General features: G+C 43.8%; 1 long non-coding RNA gene across 2 annotated transcripts; it reads left to right on the top strand.

Annotated features, from left to right (window-relative positions):
- Window positions 1-943: 943 nt before the first annotated feature.
- On the top strand, window positions 944-12,200 carry LOC113628415 (uncharacterized). Of its 2 annotated transcripts, XR_003436061.1 has the most exons (4): window positions 944-1,049; window positions 1,409-1,501; window positions 9,894-9,947; window positions 11,121-12,200. It is a non-coding gene; the product is annotated as an uncharacterized LOC113628415 (long non-coding RNA). The 2 variants fall into 2 exon arrangements; XR_003436060.1 differs by lacking the exons at window positions 9,894-9,947; window positions 11,121-12,200 and adding an exon at window positions 2,102-3,344.
- The last annotated feature ends 1,328 nt before the right edge of the window (window positions 12,201-13,528 follow it).

Raw genomic sequence — 13,528 nt, 5'->3', positions numbered from 1 at the left:
AATACCAGATGATGTCACTTATATGTGGAATCTAAAATATGACACAAATGAACTTATCTACGAAACAGAAACAGACTCACAGACATAGAGAACAGACTTGTGGTCACCAAGATGGAGAGGGTGTGGGGGAAGGATGGAGTGAGAGGTTGGGGTTAGTAGATGTAAACTATTGTATAGAGAATGGATAAACAACGAGGTCCTACTGTAGAGCACAGGGAACTATATTCAATATCCTATGATAAACCATAATGGAAAATAATATAAAAGAAAGAATGTATGTATATATATACATATAATTGAATCACTTTGTCATACAGCAGAAATTAACATCATAAATCAACTATACTTTAGTAAAAAATTTTTTTTACAAATAAAGAAACAACACTTTTAAAAAACACTTATGCTCGTGTCCAGTCATCCCATCTTCCATCTTTCCAGATTGTAACTTAACTGGTGGAGGCTGGGGCCCAGGCACTTCCACCTCACCCAGTTGACTCAGCTGCGCAGGCAAGCTGAGAAGCTTGGGTTAGGACAGTGGTTCCCAAATTCTTCTAAACATTGGAAGCCCCTGGAAAACTTCAAGAACTCCCAGTGCCTTTGTGCCACTCTCATAGGCTGGGGTTTCATGGGTCTGGGGTGTGACCCAGGTACTTGAAAGGTTCCCCAGGTGATTCTACCATGCAGACACGCTTGGCAGCCCTCGGTGAGGGTATCTGTGTCTGAGCACATTGTCGAGGCAATTCTCCTGCGTGTTAAGGCGTGAGAGCCTGTGCTCTGGAAGGAAAGTCCTCGTTCGTTAGTGTAAGGAACACTTCCTGCTAGGGTTTCAATTATAATTCTATGAGCAGCCCTGTAACTATGACTAACTCTTCAAACATGTGTGTGATTCACCGGCTGTGGGAGGACCAGATCGGCAACAGGAAGACAGGGTAGAAGGAAAAATAATACATGTGCTCTAACCCTTTACTCCAGTGTTTTTGGCCAGTACAGCTGGTGGATTGCTAGGAGTTTTTGATACGATAGGAAGTTAATTCAGGAAGTATCTGATTGTAAGTTGGTGCTTCGATTCATTTTCAAGTTACCTTTTCAATCATCAGATTGGAAGGTAATGATATTCAGAGGTTACATATATTTGTTTTAGTGAAGAGTTCTGTTTTTAGAGGAAAAAATGAGGCCTTTAAAACTCAAATCTACCTCGATTGCTTCTGACGGTCCAGCAAACCCTGTGTACTTCTGGAAAAACACTCCTTTTTTTGAACCAATTATTTTGCTTGGGGGTTAAAAGCTTATGAGTAGTGTTCCCGGGCTTGTGTCTCAGAACCTGAACTCATTTCCTTAATGCCAGACCTAGATAGGCTAGTCAGAGGCATTCTCTAGGATTTCTCAAACCAGAGCTGGTTTCTCTTAGGTCATAAAGTGACATGGCATGGCCATCTCCTGTGGTGGGCGGGGACCTGCCCGCAGCTGGAGAGAATCGGGCCAACTCAATGAGAGAAGCAAGGTAAGCCTGGGAGGGGAGATGCCCTACTTCTCATCCCTGAGGTCCCTGCACACACCTGGTTATACTCAGGCTTACCTTCAGTTCTGTGAGCCATCCTAGTTCCACTCCAATAAATCACCTATTTTTTGCTTAAGAGGCTTTGCATAAGGTTTCTGTCACGTGCAAGCCATAGAGTAGTGCCACTCCAACATGGCGCCCTTGCCTGGGTGCCTCACTCCAGATGTGCAGGGGGGGTGCCTGCCTCCCCAGGGAGCCTTGAACGACTGGCAAGTCTTGATTACTGAAAATATGAAGCCAGGTCATTGCAGGGCATAGGAAAAAATTTCCATCAGTAATGGAAAAGGGGCAAGTGGCTAGAAGCAAAGGAGAGACTCAAAATACGAGAAAGGAGAAAAAACCCTTTTGTGGGTACCAACAGGGAGAAGTAAGCCTGGGTTTCCCCTGGTGCTGACCAAACGGACCAGAATTATTCCGCAAGGGCCACCTGTGCAGCTTCCCACACGCTGGGTTTTGGTGGGATTTTAAGGCAATAAGCACCAATATTTATGTTACACTTTACAATTTACAAAGTGTTTTCAGAGATATTATGTCATCTTCCAGGTAAGGAAAATTGCTCAGAAAGAGATTAGGCTTCCCCCAAATCCCAACTCTGAGGGATTGGAACCAAGACTCCCATCCAGGACCTTCAAAGTCCAATCCTGTGGTCTTCATCAACTCACCGCTGTGTCTGCCCCCAAGGAACAGATGACATCACTGGGGAGACATCAGCAGCTCAAACCTACTAGGGAGACATTTCCAGGAAAGCAAATGGATTCCTGCTACTATTAAGCGACAGATGTGTGTGAGACAGCAGAAGTGGGCCATGACTGGGGTAGGGTCTTCCAGTGAGTGTTTGCTCATCTCTTCACCCGAATCGTGTAAGGTCAGTGGGTGGCTTTACAGCAACAGAGACCACAAAACAAGGACATTGGGAATCCGGGTCCTAATCCAGCGTCATCATGAGCTGCTGGTCTACACCACAGGCAGGCCTCTTAACTTTCCTGGGCCTCAGTTTCTTCAGCTGTAAAATGAAAGGGTTGGACGAGATGATTTCCAAGGCCTCTTCCAGGCCTATAATTCTATGTCACTTACTAGAATGTTCGTGGCAAGTATGCTACCCCGTGGCTTACAGTGAATTCACTGTAATTACTGAGTTCAGAGCACGAGGACGCTGGATCCTAAATCTGTTCAACGTCTAAGTCCTGTTCAGTCATGTCAGGCCAGATTGTTTTTATATCCATGAAATTTACGGCCCTGCCCTTTTAGAGGAGGAGGTGAGGAAACTGCAGGTAATCTGTCCAGGTGAAGAAGGCCAGAAAGCTATAAATAATAGTGAGAGTAGGAACGAGCCTTCTGCTTCTCAAGGCAAGCTCACAGTGAGGCAGATGAGACAGTGGTTGCTTCTTCTTTTTTTTTAATTGCCTTTTGTCAGATGAGAAAAGTGAGGCACAGGCAAACTTTTATGTTTGGACCAAGGTCTCCTTATAACAGAGCCAGGACTAAGACCAGATTGTTGACTCTGATTCCAGTATTCCTTCCAACAGCCATGAAGAGTGTGTTTCCTTTGGGGAGTCCTATATCATTATAGTCTCATTAGCAAAATGTTCCTTTCTGATGGCTAGGAAAAGGATTCAGCAAGTGTCACTCTTGTTGACAGGTGTTGGAGAGAGATATATCATAAGGTGTAGAGGCCACTTCTGAATATCCTTTTAAATTTTTTCAATATTTCCAGAGGCCAGAGATACATGTATCTTAGGGTCTTCATCCCAGCAGCTGAAATAAAAAGAGAACTTGGTTGGCTTTAGATAGACCTATATCATTATTTCAAATTGCATCTGGCCGAAAAGCAATGGGGTTTTGCGAATGTTGTCATCTGCTCTTCCCTTCATTACAAGGCTTGGTTGCAAGTCCTGCTGACTTTTATCTTAGCACACTTGCAGTTTCGATTTACATGACTCATCTTAAACTTTATGATCATGTTCATCGTAATAAAGCTGGCTGACGACACTCTAAATAGCTGGCTTCCCATGATACGAGGCAATTAATTTTTATGTTGCATCTTGAATACAAAGTATTGAGACACAGTCTTTAAATATTAAACCAAAGAGGTAATGGTCTTGGTGGGGGGTGAGGTACAAGAATTGGATCCAGACAATATCAGAAAAGTTGAAATGCAGAAATAATGGAGAGACAGATCAGGAGGGACGTTGTCAAGCACTGGAATGGGATCTTAAGTAAGGCTGCCCAAGTATTTCTTTCTAGAAGCTTTGAAATGTTGAATGGTCTGGTGGTTTTTATGACGAGGGAACCACGGTATCCGAGGTTTATTTCCCCTTCTATTTTTCGGGAAAGAGGATTTTACAATGACATGACCTAGCTTACAGGGATATTAATAAAAGGGGCCCATAAAAGGGAAAGAGTGGTGGTTATAAATCATCCCGGGCGCAGGAGGATTAAAAAAAGAAAAAAAGATGTTAAAGCCCCAAATCCAGAGAGAGCCGGGCTCTCCTTGCCTCGGGCAGCTCTGGTGGTGGTGCAGGGCTCACTGCGAGCCTGGGGTGGAGGGAAGATCGAGGTCTACACGGGTAATTACACCAAACAGACTGAAAGGCGTGTTTGCTAACCTAAGAGCTTCCTAAAAAGGAAGCAGAGAAGTGAGGACATTTGGATAAGGAGGAGGTTTCACCCCAGACTCTAGGACCTGCATTAGAAGAGATTCCTTGTCCCAACAATGCCCTCCTGCTGTTGAGCTGGGTCAGGACACACTGTGGCAGAAGCTTTTCAACTATGTCCCCACTCCACTGACTTCTCAGAGGTCCTCACCCTTCTCCCTTCAAACTCCTGGCGCCCGGCAATTTTCTTCGATCAAAGATGATCCCATGAGTTCTACAGTTTCATTCCAAGATGTGATTTGAATTCCCTCTAGTTTTCCCATCTGCTTCCAGGAGAGCGTTCATTCACCAGCCACTTTATTTTAAATGTAAAATAAATGTGAAAGAACGTTCTCTGACTCCGGGGTAGTAGCACTCTCAGTTCACGGTGGTTAGAGAGGGATTTGCTTTGTCCTTGTGACCTCGGAGCCCCTTTAATGATGCAGCTCAGATGATGACCCATTCCACCTGGCGAAGAAGAGCTGTGTCACACGGCTCAGCCACTTAAAGCCGCTGTACCTGCATCCTCCAGCCGTGCCAGCTGCCCTGGTACACGCTCTCTGCTTGAGCACAAAGCCCCGGTCCCCCACCTACCCAGCCTCACACCTGGCTTTTGACTCTGTCCTTGCCCTGCCTGTGTGGCCTCCCCTTGAGAGCTTCCTGGCCAGGACACAGTCTTCCTCTAAGCCTCTTTTGCCTCCCCATCACGGCAGAAGCTTCTAGCCAGCCTGTGACAATATCCCCTCCCTGCTAGCAGCCACCCTGATGCCAGGGCAATGCCCAGACGGCAGAGAAATATGTGGGTCCCAGCCTGTTTCATCAGAGCAGTTCCATGTCCATTTGTGGCCCGGAGCTGTGGTGTTCAGAAGATTCTCTGAGCCGTAGGATCCTCTCTTCAAATGAAATCTAGTGTGAAAGACTTCATTTGTGGTAGAAAGTGCTGGTCGGCGATACTTAAAACAGGGAGCTGGAGTCTCACCTGCTCCCCCGTCCCCTCTCCCTCCCTCCCCCTACAGCTGTGAGAAGCATGCCTGGTGGGCTCTCAGCCCCTTTATCACATTGCACTCTGTCCTTATCCCGTCCCACGCACACCTGAGCATCAGCGGCCCGCGCAAACGGGTGATTTCTAAAACACCATCTCCTCATCTTCTCCTGACTTCCCTTTGTGCATTTCCAGTCCCCTGCTAGAGTTTACAGGAAGTCTGGAACTTCTTATCCTCCCAGCCATGTCCACCCTGCCCCCGTTTACCTCCTCTATTTCTTACTTCCTGTGTATATTGATGAGATTTCAAGCAAGTTTGGCATTACCTGAGTCCTTCTGTAATAACTCCTGCACAGCTCCCCAGCCACCGTGCCTACGATTGCACCTCGGAAATCTCTCCTGGATCTGTAACCTGTTCTCTGTCCCACTGCCACTGCCCGCTTGGGCTTTTGTCACCTCGGGTAGGGATCATGGCATCGATACCTGCTCTGAGCTATTCCTGACTCTGCAACAAAGAGGAAGCCTTCAGAGAAGTGAGACTTGGATCCCCCACTGAAGAATGGGTAGGGTATTTGTAGGACTTCCTCTGGTCAATAATCACGATCTTACAATATTCTGAGAGTACATTCTAAGAGTAGGCAGCTCATTGGAGAAAGTTTCTCATGGAAATGTCCATTGAGGGAAACGCAAGTACAGTCCATTCAATGACCTGCCTTTTGCATCTCCTCTTCTGTTAGAATGACTTTCTCCTTATGTGCAGCTGTAGTGTTGTCACATAGCTGTTCCGACGAGTGAGGAATCCCAGGGGCATCTCATGCTAGTGCCCGTCACTTACAGAAGACAATCTTCCTGGGTCTCTCCCTGTGCTTCGCGATTCCCCCGTGGTAAGAGAAAACTAACACACAGCAGTGATTGTCCTGTCTCGTGTAGGAAGGATTCTTATTATGACAGAAAAGTGATTTTCTTTCCTGTGGTTTCTTAAGGGTTCTCTAATTGGGTAACCCCCTGCTGACCCCTGGCTCTGGTAGTTTCTAGAGTGACATCTTTGTTTCACTACTTGCACACCGAGGCCAGAACGAGTAATTCAAGCCAAGGCAGAGCATGAGATAATGGGGCTCCATAAACCACGGTATTGAAAAGGCAGTGACCCCTAACAGTCACTGGAGTTCTCGCCATTAAGGACTTTTCTCACCTGCACCTAACAGACGGGGTGTGTGTTACAGCCCCACGTCTGGCCTGGAAGTGGGCTGAGTTGATCTGTCAGACTTCAAGGCCTTGAGCCTGGATGGCTTTGGAATTCATTCATGTTCTACATACACTTGAATAATAACTCAAAATAAGCACAAAAATTTTAAATTCTTTTTTGTTTTGAGAAAAATGGAAACTATGGGAAAATATGAAGGCTAATGTAACAAAAACCTATACTCCTACCATCTAGGAGTATACTAACTTTTCAAAATTTGTCTTATTTGCTTGCAATGTTTTTAAAGGAAATAACACATTCAAGATAAGATTAAGGGCTTCCCTGGTGGCGCAGTGGTTGAGAGTCCGCCTGCCGATGCAGGGGACACGGGTTCGTGCCCTGGTCCAGGAAGATCCCACATGCCGCGGAGCGGCTGGGCCCGTGAGCCATGGCTGCTGAGCCTGCGCGTCCAGAGCCTGTGCTCCGCAACGGGAGAGGCCACGACAGTGAGAGGCCCACGTACCACAAAAAAAAAAAAAAAAAAAAAAAAGATAAGATTAAAATCCTCCTTAGCCCCCACTGTTGGCCCAGGTCCATTCCCAGCCCCCTCCCGAGAGGCACCCTCTTCACGAGATGGTGTGTATCCAGGCAACCCATTCATTTCTTTTATTTTCTTCTACCGATGTGGAATTTATGTATTGCATTTGTGTTCTTTTAGTGGCAATACAATTTGAATATGCATAGTTATAGGTATATTTTCTCCCCAAACCTAAAATTTATCGATGTCTGTATCCTCCCTAACAAGGCAGTACGAGAAGCAAACTCTGCGCTACCTTCAGACTTTCTCCTTCTCTCAGCACCATGTTACTGCCCACTTCTCAGGTCAAGTTTATTTTCATCATATTAGCATTTCTCTCCTTTCTTCTCTTCCTTCCTTTCTTCCTGTTCTGTCTTTCTATAACTTCTCTTGTATTATTTATTAAAATGTATTTCGTTAGGTTTTCTCATGGTTGCTCTTTGCAATGTATCCCTTCATTATGGGTTTAGTTTTCTTCTTGTGAAGGTATATGCTTCATTGTTTCTTTCAGAAAACATCTGAGAGAGTATATTTCCTATGTTCTTCTGTCTAAGGAAATGCTTTTATATTGTCCTCATTCTTAAAGGATAGTTAGTGTGGGCATAAAATTTCAAGTTCATAGTCATTTTACTTCAGTCCTTTTAAGATATTACTCAGTCTTCTTCTGGCATTTTCATGAGAAAATTGATAGCTCTTTTGTGGACAATCAAATTTTTTATCTCATAGCTTCTAGTGCTTTCTCCTCAAATTTCTGCAGTTTTAATATGTATATCCAGATATTTTAAGTTTATTAATCCCTAGTGGGTATTTTTATTCTGACTCACATCTTTCTTTTTTCCCAGAAATTTTCCCAGTTTTAAAATTTGCATATTTTCTCTCCTTTATTCTTTTGATACTTTCTTTACTTTGGGGAAATCTTTTAATTAAATTCTCATTCTATTTTCCATGTGTTTTAAATAATTATTTTTTGTCATCCCCAGGTCTTTACCTCTCTGTGCTGTGTACTGGGACATTTTCTAAGATCTGAATTCTAACTCACTCATTTTTACTTTAGTCGTGTTTAGTTCATGAATTAATGTGTCTGTATTTTTCCTACAAAGCAATGATTATTTCTTGCTTTTCTCACTTTTGAGTATAAAAGTTTTTCCTCTTCTTTGAAATAATTTAATATTTTTCTAAAACTTCGATACTTCTAGTATAGGAGGCATTTCTATACATTGGGAACAGAAGGGAGGGGTTTAGTATACACTCGATCCACGACCTTGATTACTTTTTGGGATTATAGTAAATTTCATCCTTTCCTGAATTTTTGCATCTAGTATTGTTGCAATGATCATATTTTCCAAACTAAATATCAAGTTTCATGATCTGAAAGGGGATTGTTTTATAAGTTGTGCATTTATTTAAATGAAAACTCTTAGAAATGCATACAAATGAATCACACTTAGCAATTTGTTGAAAATAATAAAGTAACACTAACCGTAATCATCCCACCAAAATCCAGACTGGAAAAGACACTGCGAGTAGAGTAATCGTTTCTGGATCTACGTTTAAGACTCAAGCAGCTACAAGGCGCAGGAGACCTTTTCTGTTTGTTAAGTCGCTAGAGGTAGGAAGGAGAGATGAAATGAATGTGCACTAAGTGCACATGTCGTATAGGGTTTCCTTAAAGATCTCAGAGTAAACTGTCTTCTCATGATTTGCTTCTTTCTGATCAAAGTAAGGTCTAGCAAAACATTCCAGTTATTTGAAATTCCTCTCCTGACTGATGGCAGTTATAATGGCAGATTTTGTTTGTGTCTGAGAACTGATCACATTTACGAACGTACAATTCATGTACGTGAAATTCATGTCCCTTCATTTCATCATCATTGCCTCAAAAATCATTTTTATGTTGTTATCAAGGCTGGAACATAAATAGTTAACCAGAAGGGAAGGTAAACCTTTTTTTTTTTTTTTTAAATGGGGAAAGGGATCATATTTTCTTGTTACTTTCAATACTTATGTTTGAAAAGTTTTGGTTATGAAGACAGGGAATTATGTTACACTTAAGAGCAAATATCATCTATAAATCTTCCTATGTCTTCTTGGTTATTAATTAATGTGCTAAATGGTGCCCAGAAGTTTCTCAGCTGGAACTTGTGGTTTAAAGTAGCTGTTCTGGAAAAAAAAAACAAAAAACACAACCAACCTTGGCCAGATTCCCTTTATAGACCTAAAGAGTTGAGTACTTGCTATACAATGCGTGATCTGTCCTCATTTTTGGAAAGCTAATGAGATTAGTAATATGTGACTCATGTCAGTTATGTTGAAGGAAATCACAACACAATCTATGTGTACCTTTTCAAAAGACAAATTGCAAAACTGCAGACCAACAGAACAGTGCCTGTAATACTTTCTTCCTGGGAAAGCAACCTGTCTCAAAATTAAAATTAGTTATTGTTTAGTGTTGTTACAAATGAGGCACCTGTCTGTTAAACTTGCTTCAACTGATGTATTGGAGTTATAACTGGCAAACTTCAATCCTGAATGTCCTAGGAGGGTCCTGGGAGGGCTCATAACACCCCCTGCCTCCCTGGAAGTAATGAGCTGGTTGCAGGTATTGATAAAACTCTCTAGCTGTCTCCTCGCAAAAAGGTGAGTGTAGGGTAGAAATATGCTTAGCCATTAGAAAAGAGAAAGAAAACCCACAAGCAGAGGGTGGCATCGGTGTGGGGAAGGTCTAAATTTTTGTTCTTAACTACTTTTCAAGGTAGAGAGTACATGGGCTGTAGAATGGTCCCTTTAAAAGAATTAAAGAAGGTGTTTTTGCTGACAATCACCTAAATCACTAGGCGCTGGGATTTAACACTAAGTCACACTGATCACTAACAGGGGTTGTTAGAGCCCTGCTGTCCTCTCACCAGAGCCCTTGAGTTTCTACACTGTGAACATCTATACGGATGCTCTTTTCTTTCCAGACTCCTGCCTGGGAATATTCAGGATAAACATCCAGGAATACACCATTTCTGCTGGTATGTTGTTATTTTCCTTGTATCTGAAGATAAAAGTTAAATGAAAGTAAGCTAAACATCTATAAACCTTGAGCCAAAAAACAATGCCTTGAAATACACGGAGTAACAATCTTTGAAGACTATTTATTGTTTTCTGTCCATAACTCTACACACTCTTGCAAAATTTCTTGACCTTGAAAAAAGAAATTTCAATTCTTCTGCACTCATGGAAGGAAGAAGTTTCTAGAAAAGAAACGATTTCTAAGAGAGATAACAGAAGTCATAGAAAGAGCTAGATATTGAAATAGAGTTTCAAACCCTCTGCAGCCAGGGGAAACAAAGCTGGGAAAAGAGATCCTAGGGGAAAAGATAGCAGTGAAAATGTTATTTGCCAAATCTGAAAGCAGATGAAATTCAAGGGTGTTTGGTGTGAAAAGTAGTCACACAGAACACTAAAATTCTTGTAGGAAAAGAAAGTTACAAAAGATTACTGGAGTTGCCTCACGCAGCCTTGCCCATTACGTGCGTACCAAAACTCCTGACGTGAATTTTATAGCATTTTTCATCTAAATGGAATTTCCCTCACTTCACTGTAAAGCCAGATTTGAACTTCCTACATGCATATTTTTTAATGTTTTTGAAAACACGGGGTTGGTGTAAACTGATAGCTTTGTGCTGCCAATCCCGGGCACAGCTGAGTAACCAAGGGACCACTTCCACCTCTCCTTCCTTAACCTGTCGCTCTAGGCGTTGAGAGAAGACCAGCAGCCTTAGGGTTTGACCCAACACTCTCCCCCTTCAGGGCCTCTGGGTCCCCAAATCCTGCAGCATAATACCTTCATTTATTAAATATGTGCCTGGAAAGTTTCCCCATGAGCCACATTCACTTCTGTCCACATTTTATAGTGGGGTTATAGGGGTGGAGAGGAGTACGCCAGAGACCCACCTGAGGGAGGACTTTGCAAAGCATCCCCAGTCTTACATCTCATTTTTAAACGCAGATTTCGGGAATGAGGGTGAAGAATTAGGAAATGAACAGGATTACCTAAATTCACTGCTCGCTTGTTCCTTGTTTTTGTAACACTTAAGGGTGCTTTGTCTCATTAAGAAGCCGGCTGAGCCCTCTCTTCCAACAGTCCCATGTTCCCGACAGGAGTAACGTGTTCTATTTAAATGTTTGGCTCATTTGTTTAGAATGTTTCTTCAGCAACACCAGAGTGAGCATCAAATCGCCTCTGCTGAGGAATGAAGGAACTGGCTTACGGAGAAGTTGTGCCAAGACCACCTCTGTTTTCAGTGTGTAAAAGGCCGGAGATCCCGCTATATGTGAATCCCTGCACGGCATCGCACAGCCCTGTCCAGTTTGTATCAGTATTGCCTGTGTCCATCCCCTTCTGCTGCGTTAGCCTGTAGCAGTCAGCCAAGGACAGCACAGCAAGCAAAGAAGCTTAACACTGAAGTGCAGAACTCCTTCTCAGACAACAGGGACGACAGGAGAATCAGGTGTGTGGCCAGAGGAAGCAGGAGAGGGACCCTGAACTTCAGAGGTTGGGTTTTACACATCCTGCCGCCTGGTTCTGTTCAACGAGCTTTGGGTTCCTTTGGTCCTGGGAAGGGGATTTATGCTTATTCCTCTGACCAGGTTAACTATCTCTAAATACAGTGAAATAATTCAGCGACCCTGCTATTTCAAAGACCTCAGTATATACGGGGAGAATGTAAGGAAGAAAAGAGGGACCCGCGACCCAAAGCCTTATCGTTTCTTGTGAGAAAGCTGTAAACTGTGCCTTGCAGGAGCTGGAGGCCAGATCTCCAGACTAAGAAGGACTTGCTTGTCCCCAGAGTGTCCCAGGGGAAACGGCTGGGGGCCCTCCAGCACGAGCTCATGTCACCGCCATCGCTGCTTCTACGTTCCCAGACATCTGTGCTAGTTTCCCAGGGCTGTTGTAAGCGACCACACACAATGGCTTAAAAGAACACGAATGTATTCTCTCACGGCTCTGGAGGCCAGAAGTCCAAGATCAGTTTAAATCGGCCTAAATCAAGGTGTTGGCAGGGCCGTGCTCGCTCCAGAAGGTCTAGGGGAGAATCTGCACCCGTTGTCGCCAGCGCCTGCCGCTGCCGGCACTCCTTTGCTTGTTTTAAATTGATTTCTATAGGTGTATGCTTGATTTAAAATGTTACGTTGGTTTCTGCCGTACAGCAAAGTGAGTCAGTTTTACATATCCATATATCCACTCTTTTAAATCTATTTATTTATTTTAGTTTTTGGCTACACCAGGCATCATGCGCAATTTTAGCTCCCTGACCAGGGATCGAACCCATGCCCCCTGTACTGGGAGCACGGAGTCTTAACCACTGGACCACCTGGGAAGTCCCTACCCACTCTTTTTTAGATTCTTTTCCCACATAGGTCATTACAGAGTATTGAGTAGAGTTCCCTGTGCTCTAGAGTAGGTCCTTATTAGTTACCTATCTTATCTATAGTAGTGTGTCTATGTCAATCCGCATCTCCCAATTTATCCCTCCCCCACTTCCCACCGTGGTAACCGTAAGTTTGTTTCCTATGTCTGTGAGTCTATTTCTGTTTTGTGAATAAGTTCATTTGTACCATTTTCTTAGGTTCTACATGTAAGCAATATCATATATTTGTCTTCTCTGGCTTCCTTCACTCAGTATGACGATCTCTAGGTCCATCCATGTCACTGCAGGTGGCCTTGTTTGGCTCTGTTTTATGGCATTCCTTGACATGTGGTCGCGTCACCGCAATCTCTGCCTTCGTGGTCGCGTGCCTCTCCTCTTCTGTCTGAAAGCTCCCTCGGCCTCCCTCTTACAACACTTGTGTTCCCATTTAGGGCCCAGTCAGATATTCCAGAATAAACTCTCCACTTTGAGACCCTTAACTTGATCACATTGGCCAAATCTTCGCCATATAAACTAACACTCACAAGTTCCAGGGGTCGGGAGGCCTTTATTCAGCCAATTATCACACCCATTGTTTCTCTGGCCCTCAGCTTTCAGGGAAGCAGACTTTTCATCATTTCTCTGGAGAAGAGCTCAATTCCAAATAATGACGAGCCCAGTTCAGCAGCTGTGGTTCTCAGCCAGATCGAGGGATTGCACTTTCTGATGATCTGTACTAGGATTTCTAGATATGGACAGAGTGTGTTCATTACACTTACTTAACGTCTCCTTCTAATTGCCTGGGAGTGCAGCAGGACATGGTGTACCTTGAAGGACTCAGAGTTACAGGTTGTTTCTTACTATCTGGAACTCAGGCTGCCCGTGGTGCTAATATGTGTGCGTGAGACAGGATCCCCAATCTGGCAAGAGGAGGGTAGAGGACAGGCAAGTGACAAGTGGAAACTGGGAGGTGGAAACAACAAGAGGTGGCATTTGGGCAGGGGTCGGAATGATGGGCATCTTTCAGGAAACCGTTCATGACCATTTCTCCCACCCAAGACTGACTTAGAGGCTCCCTGCCATACGCTTCCGCGTCCAGCTTTGCTTTTGCATCTTAACACTTCGCACATCCTTTCTGACAGTCCGTGTACCTGGCTGTCTCCCTAATTGGGCTGAGGACGAAGGTTTGTCTGGTGTGT

The sequence above is a fragment of the Aethalodelphis obliquidens genome, unplaced genomic scaffold, assembly GCF_003676395.1.
Source record: "Aethalodelphis obliquidens isolate GAN/ISIS:26980383/991018 unplaced genomic scaffold, ASM367639v1 scaffold23, whole genome shotgun sequence".
Lineage (NCBI taxonomy): Eukaryota > Metazoa > Chordata > Mammalia > Artiodactyla > Delphinidae > Aethalodelphis > Aethalodelphis obliquidens.
The sequence above is the reverse complement of the archived record's forward strand: the minus strand, read 5'-3'. Positions and strand labels throughout refer to the sequence as shown.